The sequence below is a fragment of the Tachypleus tridentatus genome, chromosome 8 (genome assembly GCF_004210375.1).
Source record: "Tachypleus tridentatus isolate NWPU-2018 chromosome 8, ASM421037v1, whole genome shotgun sequence".
Lineage (NCBI taxonomy): Eukaryota > Metazoa > Arthropoda > Merostomata > Xiphosura > Limulidae > Tachypleus > Tachypleus tridentatus.
Window position 1 is genome coordinate 13,142,536 of NC_134832.1, and position 27,961 is coordinate 13,170,496.

Consider the following 27,961-nt stretch of genomic DNA (forward strand, 5'->3'; position numbering starts at 1 on the left):
TAAAATAAAAAAGAAAGATAAATAAACCAATTTTAAATACCCTATTATAACGTAAGTTTTTTTTTCGTGATTGCTTTTATAAAAACAGTTATAGGAGCAAACTTTAACAGAAATATCTTTCCAGTAGAACAGCAGTAAACTTGTCGACTTACAACGTTAAAATCCAAGATTTGATTACTCGTTGTAGACAGAGTATAGGTAATAAGTTGTGTAACTTTGCGCTAAATTAAACGAAAAAAACAAAAACAATAGGCACAGATGTTTTTAAATGAGTTACTGACATTTCCATACTTTTTTTTTTTGTAACCATAGCTTTTACTTTGCAGGTGTGACTGTTGCTTTGGATTGTGCTAGGGTGTATGACTTTATAGTCCATTCCTGTACTAAATACTTTATTGTGCAGATTTTTTTCCGTTTCCTTGAATAAAAAATAAATAGTTTCTTTTTTTGAATAGGTTGTCTTTTTTTTAGCTCACGTCTGTTATCAATTTTTTATAGTAATATCTTCTCTCGGAAAGGCTTGTTTCATAATTCCTAGGCATAAGTTTATCCGAAGTGGAAATGCACTATCGAATAATTGATATTTATCATGAACTGAATATTATCAACCGATGTTCCATAAATCCTATCTACAGATAAGCAATTTCATTAGCGTCTACAAATCGTTTATATCAAATGCTCTTAACCCCCAGTATAAATATACACACTTTATATGTATATGCATACATATTTTACTAATGAATAATATACATATATATAGTGCAGTCTTTAAATGAAATTATGGAGCACTTGAAGTTTGTTCTTAAACAGCATCCCAGATTAACTTTATGGCATCTGACTCGCTGCATTGTTGGAAAGGACAGTAAATGTTATAAAATCATCGTTAGTAATTCCGATTTAAAAAAAAAATCAGTTACTTAACCGTTTTATAGTTTTCTCTCAACATTTACGTTACTTTATATCTTATTTCAATAAATTAGAGAGATAGCTTCGTTCATTATCAGTCAGGGTACTTTTTATGTGTATTATTCCTGAGAAATATCTACAGCATATTACTGAAATTTTGAATTACTTTAAAACTTTTTGTAATGAAATTCGCAATATAAATTGTAAAACATTTAAGATGTGTACTGTTAACACTGTGAAGTGTGGCCTGCTATTGGAGAAGACTAGGAAATAGGAAGATTAAAAAAATAATTTTACTTACTTAAAAAACAAACATTTCGCACGTTCATAGTTATCCTTTAGAATTAAAAAGATGACTAAGAATAACAGTAGAGGAAGTTTAACCTTTTTATGTCTAAGAATTTATTTTAATGAAAGCTAATACCTATATGGTGTAGCAAGTGAAAGAAGTATTTTCTATTTTGCAATGAACATCTGATGTTTATAAAAAAAACCTTGTTAGAATAAATTGAACATTTTCGATTAATTTCAATTTTCATAAAACACAAATCGGTTAAAATACGATAATAATGTAGCAAATTATCCAATGTCGTAAATTAGTTTGAAGACTGTGAATTCAGTTACTTTCTGTAGTGAATAATAAGAAAAGATCTTGATCCAGACATGTTTCAGATAAATATGAATGTTGCATTTGACGTAATAATTTTCTACTAGTATCTCTGGGCCATTTGCAGACCACATTTCTTATAAAACTGACAAGATAGTTTCCACGTTCTCTTGAAATCGTTGCTATTCTAAGTCTAGATTATTATCACGATAAAAGGTGGTCGAATTAAAGAGTAAGTAAGTGATCCCAAAAAATTGCTATCCAGTATATTACATGCTGTTAAAATTAGATGTTAATAATATCTGATGTTGGAAATGCTTAGATGAAATAACATAAGTGTATTATAATATTCTGAGCAAAGAGTATTCATGAAATAGCGGCACAGATGAAAAGCATTTGCTAAAGTTATAAACATCTTTTACTTTAAGTGATGTTTAACTTAATTTGTTTCAAAACTTTACGTTATAGGCTGTTGGCTCGTATGCATGGGTCCTAATGAAATAAAATTTTAATCTACCATTACAAAAGATTGCAAAACATTAAACTGTACTATAAATAAATCTGAGTAAGTTACGCTTTCACAGAAACTTAAACAAAATATACAAAAGAACTGAGTTAGAATAGAGTTTTTCGTTTTACTATTAGTATTGCATCTTTAAGCAGTTCAGAAGTCTGTATTTCACTCAGTGCAGAAATAATTAATCACTTACTTGATAATGTTTATTAGTAATACAGACACAATCACAATTCCTACACCAGTGCCAGACTGAACAAATAGCTCCACTAATTCGCGCCTGCGCTTGAAGTATTGTCCAATCATAATATTTGAAGTTTCTCTGGCGATCCCAAGTCCACAACCCATAAAAAAACCATAACTGACGAACACTTGATGCATTTGAGAGGCAAATGAGGTAAAAAGACATCCCAAGGTTGACATCAGTCCCCCAAACACTGCTGTAAGTCTGGTACTTTTTCGTCGGCAAACAGCCACAACTAGAGGGGTGACAAGAAGCCCACATGCCATTGACAGAGCTCCTATCCATTCTATGAAAATATAATAGATTATAAATTAGTTTTATACTGAATTTTATTTAACCACTTTTTAAGAAATTAAACACAAGCTGATTGTTCTCATCTTATTAAACTGGGTTAAAATTTCTTACGAGCGTTAAATGAACTCATTTAATTTTCCTTATTCCAATACGAAATACTTTGCTTGACAGGATGAAGTTTCTCGGTGTGTGGGTCTCACGTTTGTACTAAATATTCTGAGATAAATAGAACAGTTGTTATGTATATTCCTTCAGAAAACAACTGAAGGTTAAAATATTTTAAATAAAATATATATTTCATATTTATTCAAGGCCAAAATGAAGTGACTGAATAATCTTAAATTTTTGTCAACACATCCTTACCTCTACAAGTATTGAGATCTCAAATATATTTAATTACACCTCAAATGAACAATATCTAAGAAGTTAATTAAATAAGAAATCTGGTGTCTCTATATTTCATAGTTTACAAAAATCTTGCCTAATGTAATAACTAACAACTGATAGATTTTACCTTTCTATAAATAAAATAAGTATATGGCTTCAATTGAGTATCAACAGGTAAAATTAGAAGAACATTTCTCACGTGTGTTTATTTTTCTTTGTAAATTATGTCAAAGAAATGTTTACGAAATGAAAGAATACCAATTTTAAAACGTGTTTAAGTAGAGTTAGAATTAATATTTTTACTCACATTTTGAAATTTGAAGTGCATGCTTAGTTTCGACGCCTGAGGTCTAGTGTAAGATAATGACTACTTGTTCTGTGATTGTGAATGAAGATGCCTGCTCAACATAAGAAAAATTAAGGCAAAAAGTTGTAGGTTTTTTTGTTACTACACATTACCATGGATTATATCATGTTTTGTAACCAAAACAAGAAAAGTAATTCATATTTGTTGGCTGTTGTTAATTATTTTACCATGTGGACTAAAGCTTAGCTATTGGTTAATACTTTATTGTAGTCTATTGCTGATTTGTTTATTGAACAATAGATAGATGCGTTTAGTAGCACAAGGAAAGATCATGCAGATCAAGGAGCTATATTTATCAGCTAAGCAGTTCTTTATATAGCTCTGTTAATAGTTGAAAGATGGGAAGGCATACACTTTATGATATGTACTTAGTCTGATGTTTTGACTAAATGTTAGGTCAAGCAGATGCTCGTTCAGTTTGTGAACCCTAAATGAACAAAGTGGGATCACTATTCTGTTCTGGGATTAGTTTATAAGTTATCTAATAAGATATCAAAGAGGTGAATTAGAGCTGCAGCCATTTCTTTTATATTCACAAGCACATTGAACGCATCAACAAACTCAAACGCTTACTCGTTAATGATTACAAAACTGGGTGCTCTATGGATCAGAAGTAGGCGATTAAGTTGACTCTTATGGTGATATTACAGTGCTGTGTAGCTTCAACTGAACTAATAAGGAGAAAGAGTTGATTTTACATAGAATTTGTTAAAAATTAGAACGGCAAATGGGAAGTAAAAAAGAAATTGGCTTCCTAATTGTTATGGTTGGAATTAAATGTATGGCAAGAGCTTAGGTTATTTGGATGATCAACAAATAATGGATGAAAGGAAGTGGCATTCCACTTTATTAAATGTAAGTTAATTACAAAATGTCCACAGGGATTTGTGTGATAGTTGCTCGATTATTGAGCGTTTAAGACGTTCAGTTTCTGACAAATTATTGGCTAAAATGGAGATGAAATCCTTACCTTTTGTATTGCATGGTAATTTAGCGTAGCGAGACTTTGATGTTTTGCAATAGTTTTTGACGTATCTAGTCACTTACAATAGCATTTATGCTGTTCAAATTATCTGTTACTTACGGCATAAGTAGAGCTATGATAGCTATTACATTTTACCCTTCTACACATATAATAAAAACATGTTTTTATTTAAATTTATTCAAATAATTTATAAAACAAGTTTCGTGTATGTTTTCTTATGAATAGGATGCGAATAGCTATTTAATTTGCATTAATCGTCAATTTGGGCTAAGATTACATACGACAGTGATTATTTTACACAGCTTATACTTTCTTGCGCATGCTTCAAGGTCATAATTTCCCCATGGCATGATGCATAACAAAATGGATGAGTGGTACAAGATAATGTAACTTAAAAGTTAATCTCCACTTGAAAATATGTAAACCGATCTCAGGTGCTAATGTACACTTTCATGTCTCAAGTGTACATTAGAAAATCAAATTTCAAAATTTAAGCTAAAACAATAATTCAAACCCTGTTTAAACAATTTTAACTCAAAACATTTAAAACATGATGTTTTGTTATATTATATTATTTAGTGTAATGTGTAAAGAAAAACGAAAAAAGAAATTCAAACTGCATTTTTTGCACAGCTTAACAACAATTCACTTATCCATATTCAAAAGTAGTTTTCTGCCCATCCAAAAGCATAGGTGTATATGCGCTTAGAAACTATTGTCCTTGAGAATATAAGTACCCATGTCTTATTTCGCACACGATTTTCGTTTTATGTCAGAAATTTTATTATTACCGCCTTCCTTCTCATCCTGATATGATGTCACAGTACGTGGTCTGAATAATTACTAAAAAACATAGCTTTGAAAATATAGATAGTGGCAAAGTTTAAAAACCGTTGGACAAAGAAGCTTATAATGTATTTAGATCAATGTAGTGAAGAAAGTGTTGTAAGCAGTAATTTATGGTTTGATAGTAAAATGACTAGACGGAACTCCTGAAGGGATGAACAGAGGAATTTCATGGGAAGTTTAAAAGCATAAGAACAAACTACGGATTTGTTTTTTAATAGATTCTTGACTTTTTTATTTAGGCAGAAATGGACGATGAAATCACGTAAATCTCACCTCAACATTTTGATTGACAGCTAATATCTTCAACAAGAATCTGATGATTGTTAACTGATAAGTTATTAAATTCTGCTTGTTCTTTAGTTTCTATTGACAGATGAAAACAAAGTTGAACAAGACAACTGCATAAACTTTGAGCTTCTTAAACTAAAATTGGAAAATATAAAGAATGATACGTTATTGATCCAAATAATATTTACCCTTGGGTTTCTAAGGAGATCAATGATTAGATATGCAAATTCTTGCCACAGTTTTTTGTAAGTTTGTGAATAGTGAACAGATAAGGAAATTAGCTAATGTCACTTGCATCTTTAAGAGAGGTAATAGAAGTTGTCTCGGTAATTATAGGCCTCAGCAGTGTGAAAAGATTTGGAAAGTTTGATAAAAGGTACTTTGCAAATAAATTTAACAAAGTTTAGAATTTTATCAAATAATCAACGTGGTTTCTTTCAGGGAAAATTTTGTCTTACACATTTTAACATGCTTTGAAAATGTTACTGCATGTATAGATGAAGGTGAGGGTGCACAGTTGATGTATTTGAATGTTCAGAAAGTATTTGACAAGGCGATACATAGAAGGCTCGTGAAGAAACTTAACTATATAGGTGTGGTGGATGAGTTAACTAATTGTATAGAAGAGTGACTTCACGGAGAAAAGCAGAGGGTTCTTATAAATATAGTTTAGTCAAACTAGATTTATGTCACAAGGTATGCACCCCAGGAACCTTTGCTCTTTTCTATTTACAATAACGACATAGATGAAGTAATAGTAAATAAATAAATTAAATATGCTGATGATATCAAGGTTTTGGTGCTACTGGTTATGAAGAAGACGCTGCTGCTTTACCAAAGGATTTAGATCATTTAATGTGTTGGGAAATAAATGGCAATTAAGTTTTAATTATGATTTGGAGGGAATAACCTTAACAGTGTCATAAAATTAAGGATCTTGATGTAATGGTTGATCAGTCTGTCAAACTGTTCAAGCAGTGTGCTGTTGCTAGTAGCAGGGCAAGTAGGATTTCAAGTTGTATCTACAGAAATATTGAATACAGGCCTAAAGAGGTTACAGTTTCATTTTGTAAGTCACTGGTTAGGTCACATTGGGAGTATTGTGTTAAATCTTGGGCTCCTTACCAAAGGAAAGACACTGATCTGTTTGAAAAAGTTCAAAGAAGAATGGTGCAGTTGAGGTGGACCAACATGTCCCTTGTTGTCTCTAAACATTATGTTACGTTAATTCTTATTATATATCATAGTTAGAGAAACCTGAGATATTCTTATATTAATAGAGAATAAAAAGGTGTTATTTGACGTCGAAACATTACATTTGATTTGAACTTTCAGTTTTTGCTAATTTTATTGGATTTTGAGTATTTGAATAAAATTGCCATAAGATTATTCATATGAATGTATTAAAATGGGAATACAAAAATATACATTTATGTTTTATGTAATTTCAGATTTGTGCCTATCTTCATACTTTATACTCTCAATGTTTTAAACAGTAAAATCCGCTTTATAAATTATCATACCTCGTGTTTTATATCTACATGATTATCTTCTAGATTTATAATTACTTTAAGCAAAGCGTAAACTAATGTTTATATATTATAATGCCTTTAATTTATAATCTGTACTTTTCTTTATACTGTATGATTAGGGTACCACATCATACTCTACACAATATCTATACTTTACAGAGCTTTTATATACGTTTTATAAACTACCTAATAGTCGTATTCTTCAGTTCTCTGCATTTCATTCTCAACAAACAGTTGCAACCCATTAAGATTCTCAAAACTGTTATATCTACTTTGTCTGAAGTTCCACTGACTCGTAATCTGAGGGTCGCGGGTTTGCATCCCCGTCGCGCCGAACATGCTCGCCCTTTCAACCGTGGGGGCGTTATAATGTGACGGTCACTCCCACTATTCGTTGGTAAAAGAGTAGCCCGAGAGGTGGCGGTGGGTGGTGATGACTAGCTGCCTTTCCTCTAGTCTTACACTGCTAAATTAGGGACGGCTAGCACAGATAGCTCTCGAGTAGCTTTGTGCGAAATTCAAAAACAAACAAACAACTATCCACTGAAACAACTTCTCTGTACTCCTTATTCTCTAAAACTTATAATTATTGTATTCAGCAGAGTACTCCTGTACTATTTCCTTTGTATAACCAATATTTTTATCATACAATCGATGATATTAAAAATAATATTTTATATTTTACATCGATTAATGTTATATTTGGCCTGGCATGGCCAAGCGTGTAAGGCGTGCGACTCGTAATCTGAGGGTCGCGGGTTCACGCCCGCGTGGCGCCAAACATGCTCCCCCTCCCAGCCGTGGGAGCGTTATAATGTGACGGTCAATCCCACTATTCGTTGATAAAAGAGTAGCCCAAGAGTTGGCGGTGGGTGGTGATGACTAGTTGCCTTCCCTCTAGTCTTACACTACTAAATTAGGGACGGCTAGCACAGATAGCCCTCGAGTAGCTTTGTGCGAAATTCAAAAACAAACAAACAAACCTTTACTTATTTCTCCAACACATTGGAAATCAAATTCTTCTTTAGAAAGACTATAATATTTAAAGGATTGATTTATTGAAGTAAGTGGTTCGTCTCATTAGAGTTGTAAAAGTGGCATTTCAAATACTCACTCGAAGCTCACTTCGTGCTAATGAGTAAGAATTTTATGTAAGTAATAACATAAATTTTGGTTTAATTTTTTTTACAAGATTCCATCGTATATCAGAGGTAAAACTACCTATAATTTATTAAAGGCATTAGATCATTTTTAGGGTGAAAGTGTCACATGGATATGTAAAAGTTGTAGACTAATGCTTTAGATTCAACAACAAAAACTATAATATCGAATATGACTAAAAGTTTCAATAAGAAAAGAGATATTTTGGAATTACAATCTTAATAACTGCTGGAGCAGCCCAAAATATTCCTGATTGAGAGTATATTTTATGGGCGAGTAAAGTTGCTTCACTTTAAAAACTAAAATACGGTTAAAGGCTCTCCGGGTACTGAGAAATTTGAACAAATGAGCGGCATTTCCTTACTTTCTAAGGAATGAATGCAAGTTGCTCTTCTTACATATACACAGCACTTCAAAAGCTTAAGAAACTCACCTTTTTTGTTCTATATAGATGTAAGTTAAATTGTAAAGGAAAACAATTTAAAAAGAGATGGTCCGTTGAATCTTATATTGAAGCTTTATTATGAATTATATAACAAAACCTTGTCTTGAAATATAATATTATGAGCTATATAAGAGCTTCTATTAAGAAGTATACTGAATTAACAATAGCAAATACCTATTTTTGAGACTTGATTGATGTCAAAATTTAATAAAACTGTAAGTTGAAACAATATACGTTAATCACTTATGAAGAGTAACTCCATATTACGTTTAAATAGCTTTGCGATGAGTTATTTTGTGGGTGTTAACGTCATGCCTAGCTTGATAGAAGACTTTTAAGATTTAAACTTAATTTGACAATAATTAATGAAATATTATCATTTGCTACTTAGGTGCATGAAAAGAGAAGTTTTAACGATAGTTCAAAACTGTCTTCCTTGTAATTTGTGGACCATTATCAACGGCCTCATCTTCCGTACATCAGGAACCAAATATAAGTGGGAAGAACCCCATTCATCAAAGTAAACATTTAACAGTTCAGCAATTGCAACTAAGACTTACCAATTCGCAACACACTTAATATATTTTGACAAATATGAAGAAGTTTTGTAAACCTACTATTAACATTATTAGATCGTGTTTGAAAGGCAATAAATAAACTGTTGTATTAGACACTCTTCACAAAATATTAGTGAATCTATCAAATATAGTCTATCAAAGATACCAGTACATTAACCAAATAATATATTTAAGTTGAAATTGCGAAAGAGGTTTTTGGCCAAGCCATTTGTCACCGTCACAAAAATATTTCTCTGCCGTATTATCTTTTAATAAACGTGATTTTCATTTAATTAATTTAAACCTCCTGGGCGAAAAGTAATTTTCTGATGAAAGAATGAGACGCCAATTAATTTAGAATTATAATGTGAAAGAGTGTACATAAATGCAAATCAAAACTTTGGAGAAAAATCATTTTCTTTTCAATTGTTGATCACAGAGCTTAAGTGGGTTTTGCTCACTGTTATTTCAAAGATAATCACATAACTCTATTTTAGATGTTAGAGGGTATTGTATTTAATGTCACCGAACTTTACTAAGTATATATTTTAAGTTCATTTGCCAATAATGGTACTAAAGTCGTGTAGTTTTAAAAGAGGATGTTTTAGTTTTGACAAAATGTTATTTGAGATATGAGTTTTTGTGTCATCGGCTCAATGTTTGAGCGTTTTTACAAATTCAAAAACTTAGTTAATCATAATCTTAGTTCCCCGCTGAAACAGCGGTAAGTCTTCGGATTTATAACACTAAAACCAGAGGTTCAATTCTTCTCGGTGGATAGAGCAGATAACCCGATGTGGCTTTGTTGTAAGAAAAACACACACCCATAATTTCAAAATTGAGAAACTAATGCGCTCAAGTGTCATCAAGTTTTAATAGTTTTTCGGTGTTCGTGACTGTAGTAGGCAAGATTTTAAAGTTAATTTATTCTTTTGTTGTTGAGCACAAATATATTCAATGAACTATTTGGGCTGTTCCAACCACGAATATCGAAACTCGGTTTTTAGCGTTAATAAAGATTTGAACACGAACTGCAACAATTATTTTTACTTAGATATCTTATACAAACTATTATGTTATATTGAATTAAATATACTTTGTTTTTTTGTGACCATTAGATATTACTTGATAACAAAAAACGTGTGGTAAATTGTGAATAAAATTTGTAGTACTTAAAGAATGTAATATATGTAAAGTCAATAGTCTTTTGGTAACGTTCCGTTTATCTGTGTCGCTTAGTAGTAAAATTACAAACTTATATTGTTGATCTATGCATATAATTCTTTAAACGTTCATGAGGACTAGTTTGAATTCCTTTTCTTTTAGATAGTTTTATGTTTTAATTTATGCATATACTTACTTTGATGTAGACATGTTGAAGTTCTTAGCGAGTTCTATAAACATCTAAGCTAGAGTTTAGTAATCATAATTCATATGTTTTGTGAGGATTTTTTTCCAGTTTACTTTTACTTTTAGTGTGCCAAACATTCTTCTCCTTCTCATACGTTTTGCCATTAGTTTAACTGAAAATGATATTTAAAATTAATTTTATGCTTAAACTTTGTATTATAATTTTCATCATAAACCTTAGGCCTATTGCTTCTCGGTGTATCAGCTCCTTTCGGCGGCGTTTAAATGTTAATTTTAGGTTATGTGACGTAATAAGAAACTTATGTTCTGTTATTGTTTTGTTATTTTACAATACTTTAATCCGTCATTTTTTGACGGGTCAGGCAAGAAAAGTTAATAATATTTACTGTAATATTTCCTGGTTTGGAAGTTCTTGCTAGAACTCTTAAAATCGTCAGGTGGTAAGTAAAGAAGTAAATTATTTTTCAAACTTGCCCTATTTGTTAAAGGTCGAGAACTGACTCTCTTGTTTCTCTCTTATGTGCCCACTGAGAAAGTAAAGCAATCTGATGATTTAGAGGTAAAGAATATGACGAATCGTCTAATGTTAAAACGATTGATTTGCGTATGTGTAACTGGTTATTTTTATCTTTCACAAAGTGAAAGCAATTTACTTTATTCGTATTTTGTTAAGGATTTTGAGTTTGTACTACTAATCAACACAGTAAGCTATAGAACTGGATATACATATATATCAAAGAAATGAAATGGAGCACTACAATCACACGTGAAACTAATTCATTCTTAAAACTGTGGCTGCGATATTTTAAGGGTTTCCATGTTCTGAATACTTTATCAGTACTTTTTATTTCGTGACTAGTTAAGTTAATGCTTTGGAGTATTAAATTACATGTTAGTACAGAGGTAAATCCCTACTACTGTGTGTTAGATGACGGAATTCGATCACCGTTAGGGGCGTTGAAACTTTGCCTACGTGAAGTAATGCACCAAAAAAGCTGGAAACTAATGTCGTATTATCATTAGTTTCACTCGAAAGTAGCTCAACATATGAACAATAAAATCCAGTTACGCAGCTACGGCTTGCATTTAAAGTATTCTACTTAATGGAACAGGTTTCTCCATCACCCAATGCACTTTTACAGACAACGCATAATTTGACATCCTCAAAAATTCCAATAATTGAAAATTTGCATGTAATTATTTAAAAGTTTTCAAAAGAATAAAGGTATTTGAATGGCAGCGGAAACAATGGTTATGAATTAATAATTTATGTGAAATAAAAACAAGTCAGGATATTATTGATTTGATTTTAATCTCTGCCAGAGCAGACTCGTTACTGTTCTTATTTGCTCTTAGAGACAATGGTTTCAATGAAACCTTGCAATCAACTTACTAAAAGTTCTACCATTTGTTAGCCTTCCTCCACACACCGTTTGTCACGCCAACAATCCATCAGGGCGTTTTATAAAACATTTTAAGTCTATTTTAATAAACCTGTATGCTTTTTGTACATGTTTATTTAGAATTAATTAACTGCTGTGAGAAAATTAGAAGTTAAATACTCTTAGAATGCAAGAAAATACCACAGTCACTCATAAATGTATTTTTTTTCATTATTATACTTAAAAGTAAAATAAAAACGTTTTCGTCCTCAAAAATCGGTGAACAATATTAAAAGTTAGGAGGATATATATCACGTTTCTGGGTATTTACCTAACTGTCGCTCCAGATGCGTTCAGCGGCTGCTGAATACCTGAAGGGAGATATAACCTGTTCAAAAACATAGTCATAACGCTGAATTTGGGAGGAAAAAAACCTTGCTGAAAAATCAAAACACCTTAATTACTGGGATATAAGAAGTTGAACTGAAGGTTTGTTTTGAATTTCGCGCAAAGCTACACGAGAGCTATCTGCGCTAGCCGTCCCTAATTTAGCAGTGTAAGACTAGAGGGAAGGCAGCTAGTCATCACCACCCACCGCCAACTCTTAGGCTACTCTTTTACCAACTAATAGTTGGAGTGACTGTCACATTATAACTCTCCCATAGCTGAAAGGGCGAGCATGTTTGGTACGACGGGGATTCGAACCCGCGGCCCTCAGATTACGAGTCGAAAGCCTTAACCCACCTGGCCATGCCGGGCTTTGAACTGAACGAATATAGCCTACGTAATATCTACGTATAATGATAAACTATGTAAAATCAGTTATTATTCGCTAAAGTTACAAATAACAACGATTTTTAAAATTATATTAAACATGCTAATTTCTACCTCATGTTTGTCTTATCACGAAGCGTTTTCCAATGAAAATTGCGCTACATGACGGTTGTGATTGTTTGTTTGTTTGTTTTTGAAATTCGCACAAAGCTTCTCGAGGGCTATCTGTGCTAGCCGTCCCTAATTTAGCAGTGTAAGACTAGAGGGAAGGCAGCTAGTCATCACCACCCACCGCCAACTCTTAGGCTACTCTTTTACCAACGAATAGTGGGATTGACCGTCACATTATAACGCACCCACAGCTGAAAAGGCGAGCATGTTTGGCGCGACGGGGGTGCGAACCCGCAACCCTCAGACTGTTGTGAAAAAGGTGCTAATTTCTGTCTTAAATGTATAAAACAGCCAAGGTATATCAGTAGAGACCATAACATAACGATTATGTATAAATATATAATATCATACACAATGGTAACAGTTATAAAAATTTTTATGAAAACTATAATTAAAAAATATACACATGATATTCCTAATTAGGATATAAGTGTGTCAGGATTAAACGGCAAGCCATATTCATGAACAAACAACACTCGCAGTTTGGTAAAACAACAAAAGTATAGCAAAACACAGTAACAATTTTCGACGTAAATCGCAAAAGTAAAGATATACCTTTGGTAAAATCAATCACGTTATCATAAAGTTACTATATCAACAAAATGCCTGTTGTTATTTCTATAATCATACAGGATTGCGTATATTATATTAAAACTATTTCGAATATATAAACTAGCTAATCATGTGACAAACACAAATCATATAAAGACGCTCTAAAACAGAATGTATTAGAACTATATTTTGACATTGTTTACTGTTATGTAGGTAATGTGATGACAGCAAAAATATATCGCCTTTGGTAAAAGTATTTAACAGGTCATTAAGATGCGTTAAGATCGAGGATTCTAACTTCCACGACTTGGATACCTGCACACTTAATAACATTGAAAAACGAAGGCGTATGAAGCACTAGGACCAACCAGAAGAGACATGCAACAAGTCACATTCTAGCCGTAATAAACAAAATGCGACATCTTGTAACAGGTGAGAATCCACGAACAGTAATCGGTAGTAAAAGTCGTCCACGTGTCCCAAACAACAGTAAAAAAAATAATCGAGAAAGATTTCCATCTGGAAACGAGGCCAACGTAGTATGGCTTACTAATATAAAGTCATACGTACTATATGTGTCTACTGCTCACCAAGGTAAAATCATACATACCACGTGTGTCTACTCTGAGTGAGGCTGAAAATTTTCTGTTATAACACATTCACAGAATTAGTTCACTGTCGTTCACATCTACTAGTTTTATATGCAGTGGCCGGCACATGATATGTATGGTGTGAGTGACATATTATTATTTGCTTTCATCCATAAGTTCTCACAATTAAATCTCTACTGTCAGATCTAAATAACCAGTTTGTTCAAACTTGTATCTAGTTAGAATAATGAAAAGTTAGTTAACCCTAGTTCTTCTCCTCTCCTCAGAGTACAAATTCAAGTATTTAAATGTTAACGTACTTCAAACCATAAATTTCTAAAAACCTTACTCTGTACTATTTTGGTGGGTTCATATTCCTTCTTGTGTCCAGTATATATACATACATATCAAGATCCCTATATGCAAATTATATATTAGATTTGAAAGAAAGTTTAGATTCCAAATGGGTTTTCCCCTCAGCAGAAGAAATATCTCAACTGAATGTTTAAAGTTGTATTGTAACACGCCTAAACGTTTATCTTCCTAGATAGAAATCAATTATACTCTCTCCATATGTCGTTTCTATTACTCAAAATATTATTTTACGTGTGGGCTTTGAACTGTTAAATTTATTCACAGTATAAGTTCGGCTTATGAAAGCTTTCTAAATTTCGTCAACTTGTTTCACCTTATTTTTTCAATCTAAAATAAGTTTACTAGAGTTACACTTTAACTAAATTTATTCTCCTCGCGTGAATCAGCTTAAAGTTTGAATTCCGGGGTTTGATTCACGCGATGGACGCAGCAGATGTAGCTTTTCATCAATATAAACAGCAACCAAATTTACTTGAGCGCCATCTTTTTCATCATCGAAAAGTTCAGAATAGTTGTGGAATTATTTACCTAGAGGTACTGTAGCTTGTTTGTTTTGTTTTTGAATTTCGCACAAAGTTACTCGAGGGCTATCTGTGCTAGCCGTCCCTAATTTAGCAGTGTAAGACTAGAGGGAAGGCAGCTAGTCATCACCACCCACCGCCAACTCTTGGGCTACTCTTTTACCAACAAATAGTTGAATTGACCGTCACATTATAACGCCCCCACGGCTGAAAGGGCGAGCATATTTGGCGCGACCGGGATGCGAACCCGCGACCCTCAGATTACGAGTCGCATCCCTTAACACGCTTGGCCATGCCAGGCCCAGTACTGTAGCCAGGTGAGAAACTGGAATGATATAACCTTGACCGAACTGTTGACCGTTGTTGGGTATAACTATTTTTAAGTTTATAAATATTACCAAACACTCTCCCAACACATTATAAAAGCAGCAATTTAATATTTGTTTTGTATTGAGAGAAACAGGCACTCAAAAATGATTATTTTTCTTCTACTTGCTGAAGTAAAACTAAACATATAGTAAAGAATAAAAGACTGATATGAGATATAATTCTGGTTGTAAATATTAACTTAACCCTTAAACGGCGACCATCATTAATTGATGATTTCATGCTTTGCGCTCAGTGCAGCTATCATCAGTTGATGATACAAGCTAAGAAACATTAGTTGACAACCCCCTCACACCATAGTGAACGTTCCTACTCAAAGCGTTGCATGTGAATCATTTTCTCAACGTATGTCATGGAGCAGAAAAGGAAAGGTGCGTCAGCTAAGGGAATGAAGCAAAAAACTCTTGAATCAAAAGAAGAAATTGAATTATTAGCATGTGATAATTGTTCCAATGAAGAAAAAAACTTTTCAGAATGTTTATCATCATCGAATTCAATTGTTTCAAGCTCTGAATGTGATTTAGATAGGGAATCAGAATCCATTTGTTCCGAATGGGTAAGATGTTACGATTTTGATACAATTATTCATTCTTTTTACAGAAAAAAACGCTGGACTGACACATGAATTTAGGCTCAAGGATGAATGTAAAAAATACAAGTTTTTTACTGCTATATTTGATCAAAGTATAATGTGTCATATTGTGTGAGAAACAAACAGATATTATGAGTTTTATAAATCCTGGAATATCCGAAGAAAGTGAAAGTAACACTTCTTCTACACCACGAAGTAAGAAATAGAAAGATACAACTACTGAGAAAATGTACACTTTTGTGTTTATGCTACATTTAAAGACAACAACATGTATTTGTTGATTATTGGAAGAATTATCCCCTTATATGAATTCCAATTTTTTTCAAAATACATTACTCAAAAGCAATTTAGGGAGATTATTAGGTATTTGCACTTTGCAAATAAGGAAGAACCAAATGCAAACGACCGATTATGGAAAGTTCGAGAAATGTTTATAATGGTGAAGAATTGTTTCTCCATTTCGAAGAGTAGTTACCGAGGAATCTTTGATTATTTTCAAGGGTCGCATTTTTTTCAAGCAATACATTCTATGCAAGCGCCATAAAATTGGATTAAAGACCTTTGTATTATATGATTGTGAGATAGGAATTGTAATAGATATGATTATCTAATTTGCAAGTGATGTACATGTCCACAAAGATCTCCAATTAGGATTTTCAGAATTAGTTGTTAAACAATTGATGAAGACTATCTTGGAAAAGTCATATATTTTATACTGATAATTATTATACAAGTCCGGAATTATGTAACTTTTTCTTTGAAAATAAGATTGTTTTTGTGGAACAGTTACAACTAATCAGAAAAAAATATCTAAATTTGCACTTCTGATGAAGGGAGTTGAGACCAGGAAGCAAGGGAATATTTTAGCACTTCAATGAAAGATAAACTTCCTGTGACTTTACTTAGTACAGTACATAAAGGTGAAATGAAATACAGTGGATAGGATGATTACAAAACTAAACAACTAATAACCAAACTTCATATGGTTTTAGATTATACCATCAAATAAGGCTAGTTGACAAAATTCACATGCAAATTGGACAAACTGATTGCCTTGATAATACGTGATGTGGTACAAGAAGCTCTTTTGTCACCTAGCTTACATCTCAATTTTGAATTTTTATAACATGGATCTAGTAAAAACTAGCAAGAAGCCATAAGTGAGGCAGTTTAGTTATAATGCAATTTACCGGTTATTGGAAAGGTATGGAAAGGTGACAAGACCTCTCCTTACTGTACTGTTCCTGATAGACTTGTTGGAAAAAAAGCATTTTATCAGTGCTTGTTAGAAAGCATTCGATCTTCAAGAGCTGGAAAATGTGGACAAAGACGAGTTAACGTATGTATGCATACAACAGGAAAAGAAAAAGAAGCGAAAGATGGTGACTACCTGGTGAAAAGAATGTAGAGCAGCATTAAACATTGTAGACTGGTTTCGTGATTTTTATACCCAAAAAAACTTTTGAACTTGTGATAAATAATTTTTGTTATGCTTTTCTTTAAATTTTCTTTCATATTTTGTCCAAATTTCATAATAAAAATGCCAAAGATTGTGTTTTTTTTACGTCTGTTGTGAGCTGCTACCTACAACATTCCAACTGCTTAATAGGGGTTATTGAAAACTATACCATGCGTGTGAATATTTTTTTCATATATATTTAGCACTACTTTTGTAGTGTAACTGGAACAAGCAGGAACATAAACAACAAAAAAGAGGTACAGATTCTCCCCCCCCCTCTTGTTTTTACATTAGACCATTACGAGGTTTCACATTTTATATAACTTGACTACTTATATACTTATTTATGCTACATCCTTATACGTGTGACTCGTTTGTGTAACAAGACTGTTTCCTTACATGTAACATGTTTTGGTAAGATTAAAAGTAAGCTGTTATTTTGGTTAGGATTGTATGTTGTCCTATGAGAAAACTATTCTAGAGATACGTCTTTAAGATTAGAAAACTTCCACCATAAATGATGACTATATGTTTTAAATGTTCCAAATGTAACAGAATTTTACAAGAAATGTACGCTTCAGTCATAAAATATTGCAAATTTCACTAAACTTCTGACGATTAACTCCAGATATACCGATATTGAGTTGCACAATAGAACGATACTTATCGAATCTACTGATACAGCACATAAACGATATTAGGCAGCAAATATGCAGTTTCATATATATATTTGTACGTTGTCAAGCACAAATATCTATAAATGTGATATATTTTTTTCAGTTGCAGGTATCGAAACCAGATTTTAATGTCACACTTAGACATACCGCTGAATCATCAAATAGTTTACATGTGTCCTCAGGATACCACATGTTCATTTTCTTTGAAGAAACTTGCTGTTAAACGTCTGCTTCAAGTTATTTTATCTCAACAATCAGTTTTGGTGGACAAGATAAAACGTCTCTTTTTCACAAGTGGTTAATGGTATTTCTTCTGATTGTAGGTTTACCAATTATTAAACTGAAAAAGAAACTTTTCTATTCTCCTAGATTGTATCGCGGATAAAAATCCATATAATAATTTTTTTTTCTTGCTGAAAGTGATTTAGTAACTATACGTTTCTTTGCTGAAAGGTAGAAAACAGCTCCTCTGTGTAACGCCACTGTAAAAAGGCAGTTATTTGGGATTTTTAGGTGGCACCTAGTACAACAGATATGTATGTTTGGTTGTTTTATTAAGGGTTATTGACTTAATAATTCACAGCTGGTTCTTAGAGAGTGTCTGAATTTGTAAAGAGAACTATATTTCTATATATATTTTTATTTTTTTTGAAATTCTAGATGTTTTCAATCTTTGTAAATAAATAAAACAATCTCAGCGCCACAAATCTTTTGGAATTTCACTTTGATATCATATTCAGAAAATTATTTCTTGGAATTATATTTCGTACCAAATACTACATTTCTGCGTTCAAAATATCAAAACAACAGAGGAAAGGAGCAACGTTCTTCTAAGTTATGCAGACTGACAATGCATATATATATGTATAAACGTTTGTACACTATATTTTTAGATAAAATGACATTTCATTGCTATAGAAACCAGAATATGGTTAGTTCTTTTATCTATTTGGATAATTGGTTATTAAAGCAATTCCAATATGCTTTCATAATTTTTCGCACGAAAACGATTTTCGAGTTACAAACTGAGTATTTTACGAGCTATAATGATAAAACATCAACATTGACGTATAGAGGATCTTTAGGTTTTGATACGGGAATAGTGTTCGTTTAAATAGAACATCATATTAAATATCCTCTTCGATCAAAAATAACACTAATGTAAAACTTTTGGACTGTTGAACAAAAATTGTTTGGTTCAGGTAAAGAAGAGTGGGTGAAAGATGACTGCCAACCTTTAGTGATTAAATCGATCTACTGTTTTTTAAATACTTTTTTGGTGCTTCATGTAAACATTCCCAGTTCTAAATTTCACTGTATACCTTCTAATCCAAAAATCGCAATTCCAACTTTACGTGGTAGTTTTAGTCAAAGCCACAATAGTTTGAATACGATTAACCTTATCTCAATAAGTTAATGTTGCAAAAAATTCGAATAGGAAAAATAAACCAAAAACACTTATATGCTAACGTGTGACGTATGTTATTAGGAAATGAATTGTGTGACATCTTCTCCCATTGCTCGTGACTAATCAACTGAACAGAATAAAATATTGGATTCAACATCATTATAAATCCTTAAAATTATAGGTGTTATTGCCAGTGCAGTGCACACATTATGGAAATGGCCAAATCTCAGGTTAAAACATGAACTTCCCTTTACGGTCTGTACACCAAACGCTTGTAAGGATAATACCATAACGTTTAGGTGCTGACGGTGCATACAGAAAAAGAGAATAACTGTCGTTACTTGAGCGAATTCAACATTCTATTTACGTAAAGAAATAATGAAGATATTTTAATTCGTGCCGGTACCGTAAGTTTGGAAAAGCGTATTGAAGATGGGCTAACTTTTTTCCCGCCTTCTCTCGCCTATTACTGTGGATCGACCATCCTTGGTAAACATAACTTTGTACACACTATGTGGAAGGACAAAAAAGAGAATTAAACGTTTATCTCAACACCCCGAAAATTATTTGGTCAAAGCACTAATGATGTTAAAGAAATGAGTTAAAAATTAATAATAAAACAAAAAGGTAACACAGTAATTGGAGATTTGTGGAAGAATGCGTTTTAGAGGGAGACATTAACTTATATTAGATCTCTATATTTCAAACGTTTTCAGAGTGTTGTCAGAATATTTAAGCCTTATAATTATCAGTCACTTGCATATCTCACAACGTACTCAGAGTTAGTTGCACTTATAAGGAAGGTCTTCTAAGTTGTTTAAGTTTCTTTATCACATCACCATGTTTTGTATAAATACCTACTAAAATTCTGTTTCAATCTATCATGCTCTTATAGATATCTAGGCTAACTTGTCAGTTTTTATCGTTATCTATTTCCTATCAGTAAAATTTCATAAGTTTTTGTATGGTTACCTATCCATTTTATGCCAGCTTAAAACAGTCTTTATATGCGCACTTTTTGAGTTTACGAATTAGTTTAGCAAGTTTAATAATAAATATCTATTTATTTACCGTTATGCTAACCTTTTCACTTTGTCAGATTTCACTGTTCTGCATGGTTAACCACACTTTTTACGTTTTTTTTATATTCTGTTTCTTTGTCAGTTTTATAGACATATCTACTAAGCCTCCTGTTCACTTTATATACTAATTTTTGCATATGCATGCACCTCTAGTGTCTAGTATCTCCGTCGCGCCCAATCTAATATTTATTTGTAGGTGAATCTCGTTTTAATATTTTAGTTTATTATTTTGTTTTATAGTTGCACACCTCTTGAATTTCTCTCACTTGAGCAAGTTTATGTAATTTCTGTTATTTTCGATCGATTACACAAAAGTATGCTTCTTCAACTTTCGTGTCAATTTAGGTTTACGGTGACCTTCTCAGTTTTGTGAATAACTTTGACTCTGAACTCCTTTCTATGAATTTAATTGCCATTTACTACTTTCAATTTTTACTGCGTTGTAAATTTACTTTTTATAAGTTTTTTTGCTTAAAATAACTAAAAACTTAACCAGAGGTGATTCCCCAAATTAAAAACCTACTTGCCTGGAATTAATATCACCAGATTCACCAGTACTAACATCATCTTGAATGACAACCTCTCGTGCTATATACACGTAAGTTGTCAGTTAGGTATATATCTTATCATGGCTCCTTTAATCTCCTAAGAGACAAACGTAGTTTTCCATTAGCATCACTTGAGAAGATCCATAAGTTCATTGGACTGTTTTCCTCCTATCCTATATATATGTGTGTGCGTGTATATATATATTCACACTCACACATTTCAGTGTCACGAAACAATGACCCAGGGCATACATGTAGCAGACAGATACTTATAAAGTTCATCTAAATCTTCATTCATAAAATATATCGGTCTTCATAGTTACTGATCTGAAAGACATTGTAACAATAGCTATATTTTTACTGTTTTTTGTTCAGAAATAGTTTGATCTTAAACATGTCCATTGAAGGAGACGTAATAATTTTCTTGCTACAATAAAAATATGTTTTATCTTCAACCAAAGCTTCTGTTAATAAAGATATTTAAATAAACTGCTTCAATTGATATTAGAGAAACCCTTAATCTTTTGGGCGTGGTTACCACTAAGATTGGACAAAGCACTCTGTATTTGTGTGATGCTTCTCGCGCTTAAACTGTCAACCTTTTCCTTTCGGTTTCTATTTTCTCTGTATCATTGGTGGTATGATTAAGTTATACCTTTTAAAATGTGACTTATTTATTTTTCGGAATTGTTTTTATTTCCTTAAATTATATCTTGTTTAGCGTGTTTCCGTCATCTTTCACTCATAGTACTATATCCTGACAACCGTATTCTCATTATAATTACATGCTCTTCTTGAATACAGATATTTATAGTTAAAAGCACACAGAGCAGACAATTTGTCAAATGGGATGGGCAAAATGCTGACACACGATGAATACAAAGGGAGTCTTCGAACATAATTCAAAACGATTATAATAAAACTTGCATTGTTGAAGATTAAGATAAATTATGTGAAAATGTTGAAATGTTCTATATTTAAAAGTTGGAGAATTAAGCAAATTAGTCTCATTATAACATACGAAATAAGCAATTGGTTATCAACATTATGTTATTGTAATTTTTAGTTGGGTCCTAACTATTTATCAAAAAGTTAGCGCATTATTCATGGAATTTTCATTAGAGATCAGTAAAATCGTCTTTTATGGTAAGTATAAAAAGTAATATAATGTTATTTTGCACAGAAAATTCTGAGTTAAAATGTGTTTCAGCACGTTCACAAATAGGAAATCAGTTAAAATTGACAAGTAGAATTACATTGCGAACAAGCTAATATCTGAAGAAATTTATACACTAAACACATTTTATATTACAGCTTGTTTGTGTAGTGAACGTATAATTAGAATCACAATGTTCTTTGTAAATAATTTTCACGAGTGTGATTTCACTAGTCTGTTTTTGAAAGATAAGTAGTGTTAAACTAGTAAGAAGTACGAAAGATAAGTGTGCATTTCTTACTACATCAAATAATTTTCTAGAAATATTTTAAACTTGTGTGTTGTTATGATTAGCCTGTGAGAGAGCTTATTATAATCGGATTGTTCAGTTATCTTTTTCTTTCGTCGATAAAACATTATAATCGTAGCTCATGAACGATTAGCACAAGTTATTACATTTTCAAAAATTTAGATTACTAAAACGAAGTACCCTTAATCTATTTTTAAAGATTAATAATCTCCCGTAGTTCATAGGAAACTACATTTGTGAACGTTAAGAATATTTTGAAAGTTAACTTCATTTTAAGCTAATGAGAAAATTGATTATGATTCTCGTTAGGTAAAATTAAACGGTTAATCGAGAATTGTAACTTAATGAGTGCTACTTAACCCTATAACTAATTATTTTAAGTGAAAACTCCTATTAGTTTCGACAAATTAAGGTAACTGTTAGCTAAAATATTTCAAATTGATGTTAGTTACACAAATGTTTGCTCCAGAAAGTTACAAATAATCTTAAATGCTCTTTAAAAGGTTAAAATGTTTAAGGTTTTTGAAAACACAAAACATGCACTTGCCACTATTACCCTTAAACGTGGATTTATTTTTATTGGGATGATTATTGGGATGATTATAACGCTTCCACGGCTGAAAGGGCGAACATGTTTGGTGCGACGGGGATTCGAACGCCTTAACCCACCTGGCCATGCCGGACCAGTGCATTGTTGAAGCATGTAGAGTTTGTGCCCTGATTTTAATATAACTAACTTCATTCTGTAACAAATTATTTCAATATTACATGCTTGGTTTTAATATTTTCTGATTGTAACTAATTTTTGTGCAACAATTCAGCGTTATATGTTCGCTTTTAATTTGTTAACTATCATTAAGTGCTATTTAATTTGTTTAAAGCACACAAAGCTTTGCGTGATTCTTATTTGTTGATGCTTATAAACTATGAGAATAATGTGAAACTTATTCAAACTATTAAGCATAAGATAAAAACAACTAATCTCTTCATTAATTCTAAGTGAAACTTATCTATTTTTATGAATATACCTTATGAAAACTAACCGAGAAAAGACAATGAGAAATGATACTGACACAGCTGGAAGGCCCGGCATGGCCGAGCGCGTTAAGGCATGCGCTCGTAATCTGAGGGTCGCGGGTTCGCATCCGAGTCGCGCTAAACATGCTCTCCCTCCCAGCCGTGGGGACGTTATAATGTTACGGTCAATCCCACTTTTCGTTGGTAAAAGAGTAGCCCAAGAGTTGGCGGTGGGTGGTGATGACTAGCTGCCTTCCCTCTAGTCTTACACTGCAAAATTAGGGACGGTTAGCACAGATAGCCCTCGAGTAGCTTTGTGCGAAAATTCAAAACAAACAAACAAACAAACACAGCTGGAAAGTGTTTACAGAATAAAAGGTGAAATAACCGCTGGAAAAGATACATTATTTACAGCTCCCCTTTCCATGATAAAGAGGATATTTTCGTGCTCTGTGTCTTTAAGTAGAATAAAAGACTTACTCTTTAGGGATTCGAAGGCAACTATTTATGTGAAAGAAGCTATCTTTAGGTGTTGTTGGTCATTGGAGGACCCACGAGGAATCATTATATTCTTTCTAGATTCTCATAACTTCCAGTTCATAGTCGATAGTCTGCTGGTGTAAACGGATCTTGTAACAGGTTTTTCATTCACGTACATTAGTAACAGCTTTAAGTGGTTCCTGTCTGGATATTCGTTTTCACTTTAGGCAAGAGAAAAAAGCAAATAAGCCGCGAAACAGGTCTTTTGGGAAATTCTATAGGTAGAGCTGTTGAGGCTTAGTAACATCTATTTTTGAATATATTATAAATTTATTTTTTTATCTCTGCATCTAATTGATAATGGTTTGAAATGTTTTTAGTATTCTGCACAGGCGCACTTTATTCCGTCTTTTCTCTTACAGTTCACAAGCTCACACAAAATCATTCCTCGTACTGAACAACATGCTTAGAAATTATTTTTAAATTATGAACTAAATTGTCACTATTTTCTCTCGATCCAATCTGATCAACACAATCTTCCTCAAATAGTTTGAGTACAAAAAAAAGCTAAACCACTTTTTATAAGATTTCGAGTACTTAAAAAAGAAGGGGATTACTGCAATCTTTAAATATTGAAATGTTTGCTTCAGAATAGTGACAATGTAAACTATGTTCTCGAAGAGTTAGTGTCTACCTTTTAATCCTGTCTCGTTTTCCTTCTAAACAAAATATGTGAAAGAATGCTCTTAAGAAATTAAATCACAACAGAAATTTGGTTATACATCATTTTTGCCATTACTGGACCAGAAAAAGTATGTTTGCACCTTTGAACTAATTTATTAACTCATTACCCATGTGCTAAAGAATAGATAGGCTTAAAATACAGCATGTTTTGCCCCAATTGTGTTAAAAATCAGATTTGTGGGTTAGCATTGGCTTTACTACTGTATAGTATTTAGCGAACATTGAATACATTCTTACAGCTTAATAGGAATGAATTAGCTTTATACCGTCATAAGGGCTTTAAAACGTCTATGTTCAAAAGTAATTCAATTTATGTAATAGCAACACACATTCAGCCAATTCTATTTAATATTGCTGTACATCAAAGGCTGGGGCATTACAGCTCTTGGGGAGAATCAACTTTCTATGACGGTTCAGGAGAATTAGGCAGTGTCACTATTTTGACTAACGAAAAATCTCCTTGAACTACGGAATGTATTTATATTTCAGTATAAAGTATTATATCAGATAAGGTTAAAGTAATTGTGAGAGGTAATTTTGGTAAATGCTATTTGCCGTCAGTCAGTACGGTATACCGATTAAATTAGTTTCTTTTGTTCATCAAGCACTTTTATGGTGTTTATACCAAATATCACTAGAATGACTGCAAATCTATTTCAGTGATAATATTTATAGCTTATCGATTGATAAACGAGTTACTATAATTATGTTTTGCGGAATTATCATACAGAGAGAAAAACATTTTGTATTACATAATGTTTTTCTTGGTTTTGTCAATTATTTTCCCATATTAAATTTTCTCGATGAAAAATTAAACTATTTTCTTTTTCAAATGTATGGCCATGCAATATGTTGTGGTAATGCCAAGTTTAAAATTCATAACGTCCTGAGTATTTATAGGTAGAATGTAGTACAAGAAAAAAAAATATCTGGGTTCCAACTCAATTGCGATTTACTTTCGTCAACACGGAAAAAAAAAAACTACATATAACAACTATAAGTAATGACATGAAATTATTTTCAGATATGCAAGACACGTATTAAATATAATTATATTTCATTTAGGTTTTCTATAGTAACAATTTCTAGGAAATAAAACCCTTAAAGTGTTGATTTCAGATAAGGTCAGCATTTTGAAATCTTATCGCTCTACTTCTTTAATATTTGAAAACTATTGGACAATAAAAACAAAGTGATGCCAAAGGCTTTAGCATAAATATTTTATCACATCATTTTTCTGCATAATACCCTAAGCTACTGACTGGATCATTATTTTAAATCTAAGTTATTCTGAACAACAATTATAAACTAATTTTAAGGTTACTGGTTATAAAAAAGGAATATAGTAGGAAATCAACCCAAACGAGCCGTTTTTGCATATATGTGTACCTCCTTATTGCTTTAATAACTGCAGACAGTTTTTAAGGCATTAGTACAACGTCTTCAACAAAGCGCCCTTTGGTATTTTGCTCCAAATGTCCCTAGTACACTACCATAAAGTTTCTTTGGAAGTAGGCCCGGCATGGCCAATTGTGTTAAGGCGTGCGACTCGTAATCTGAGGGTCGCGGGTTCGCATCCCCCGTCGCGTCAAACATGCTCGTCCTTTCAGCCGTGGGGGCGTTATAATGTGACGGTCAATCCCATTATTCGTTGGTAAAAGAGTAGCCCAAGAGTTGGCGGTGGGTGGTGATGACTAGCTGCCTTCCCTCTAGTCTTATACTGCTAAATTAGGGACGGCTAGCACAGATAGCCCTCGAGTAGCTTTGTGCGAAATTTCAAAACAAACAAACAAACAAATCTTTGGAAGTAATGTTTGATTTGTTAAGTTTCTTGGCATGTAAAATCCCAGATTTGCTCTAATGGGCTGAGATCTGGGGCTCTGTGGAAGCCATTGCATAATTTGATTATTCTAGCAGATTCTTTTTTAACTAAGTTATTTCTGTATAGGGCTTTTATGGTAGTAGGGTCCTTTGTCAATAATATGCCAACTGGGTATACTATGACGATTCAATATCTGACAGTACTTGGGCTGGTCTACGATGAAACATTCCATTCTTGTTGTGTATTCTTGATACCGTAGATTGAACACTTTTCTGTCATTTGGTACTTTGTCATTTATCTCGTGCATGAGATCAATGACAGTCTTCTTCCTTCTGTCCAGAAGGATGCATAAGCGAAGATACTTAACATCAGTACATTGACTTTAGGTGTTCCATCTCTTACTTTAAAAAACAACAACTAGTATCCTATTTTTAAATTTATTTGTCTCGTTTTCACAATCTATGGTGTATATGACAGTACTTCTGGAGCATTTTAAGTTTGCAGTAATTTGTTGGAGAGCCCAACCAGTACCACGGAAAGCTTTTATGCGAACTCTCTATTTTACCGACGATTTTCTAGTTTTTTTTTATCATAACATGACAATAAAACTTAATATATGGTGTTAAATACTATTCGTTTTATCAAAGGTTATTTGAGGAGTGTTATTAAATTTATCTCTTCTGGCACGTACCGATACCATATACTAGCTATTTTCTAGGTTTATCTATATAGTTAAGAAACTACATGAGATACAGTGACAGTTATTTCAAGCCCTAAATTTGATCAGTATGTTCATTTTTAGCAGAACCCTTATAGCATACCTTTCGTACAAGTGTACGGGAATTATAAAGAATGATAAGTATTCTCATCTTGGTTCATTCAACTGTCAAGAGGGATCAGTAAAGCATTACCACAGTGTTAAAGTTCACATTTTATAATGAATGAAAAGAATTAGCCTCATAAACTGAAAATAATTGCAAAATATTTTCTTGTTGTAACACTTTTTCACAACAGAGTATGTGACTGATTATGGCGTTGTCAAAGCATGAGAAGGTCGAGCTTATCCTTGTGGTTGGCAGATAAGATTAGTCTCAGAGGAAAGTTGCTGCAGAATTTAATACATGCCATTCAGAGAGAGAAAAAAAACATCACCCACAGTGCTGATGGGAAGTTGCTCGTTAAATTTAAAACACTTACAGTGTGTACCATTGACAATGATATCAAATATGCTTCGTGTTCAAAGAGAATGGAAATACCATATCCAATCTTGTATCGAATAATAAGAACGGCTTGTGGAACACATTCTGTAAAGTCCTTTGAAATATATATGGTTAAAGAATTTTTGAACACTTCAAAGTGAAGTTTTGTTTTGCTAATGCATGTGACTTTATAATCACTACACCTGTA

At 32.5% G+C, this 27,961-nt stretch overlaps 1 pseudogene across 1 annotated transcript in view; it reads right to left on the reverse strand.

Annotated features, from left to right (window-relative positions):
* LOC143258550 (monocarboxylate transporter 10-like) overlaps positions 1 to 27,961 on the reverse strand; it is a 109,267-nt pseudogene that overhangs the window by 18,223 nt on the left and 63,083 nt on the right. Inside the window, exon 2 of the transcript XR_013032350.1 lies at positions 2,224 to 2,557. The product of XR_013032350.1 is annotated as a monocarboxylate transporter 10-like (transcript). The remainder of the gene's footprint in view (positions 1 to 2,223; positions 2,558 to 27,961) is intronic.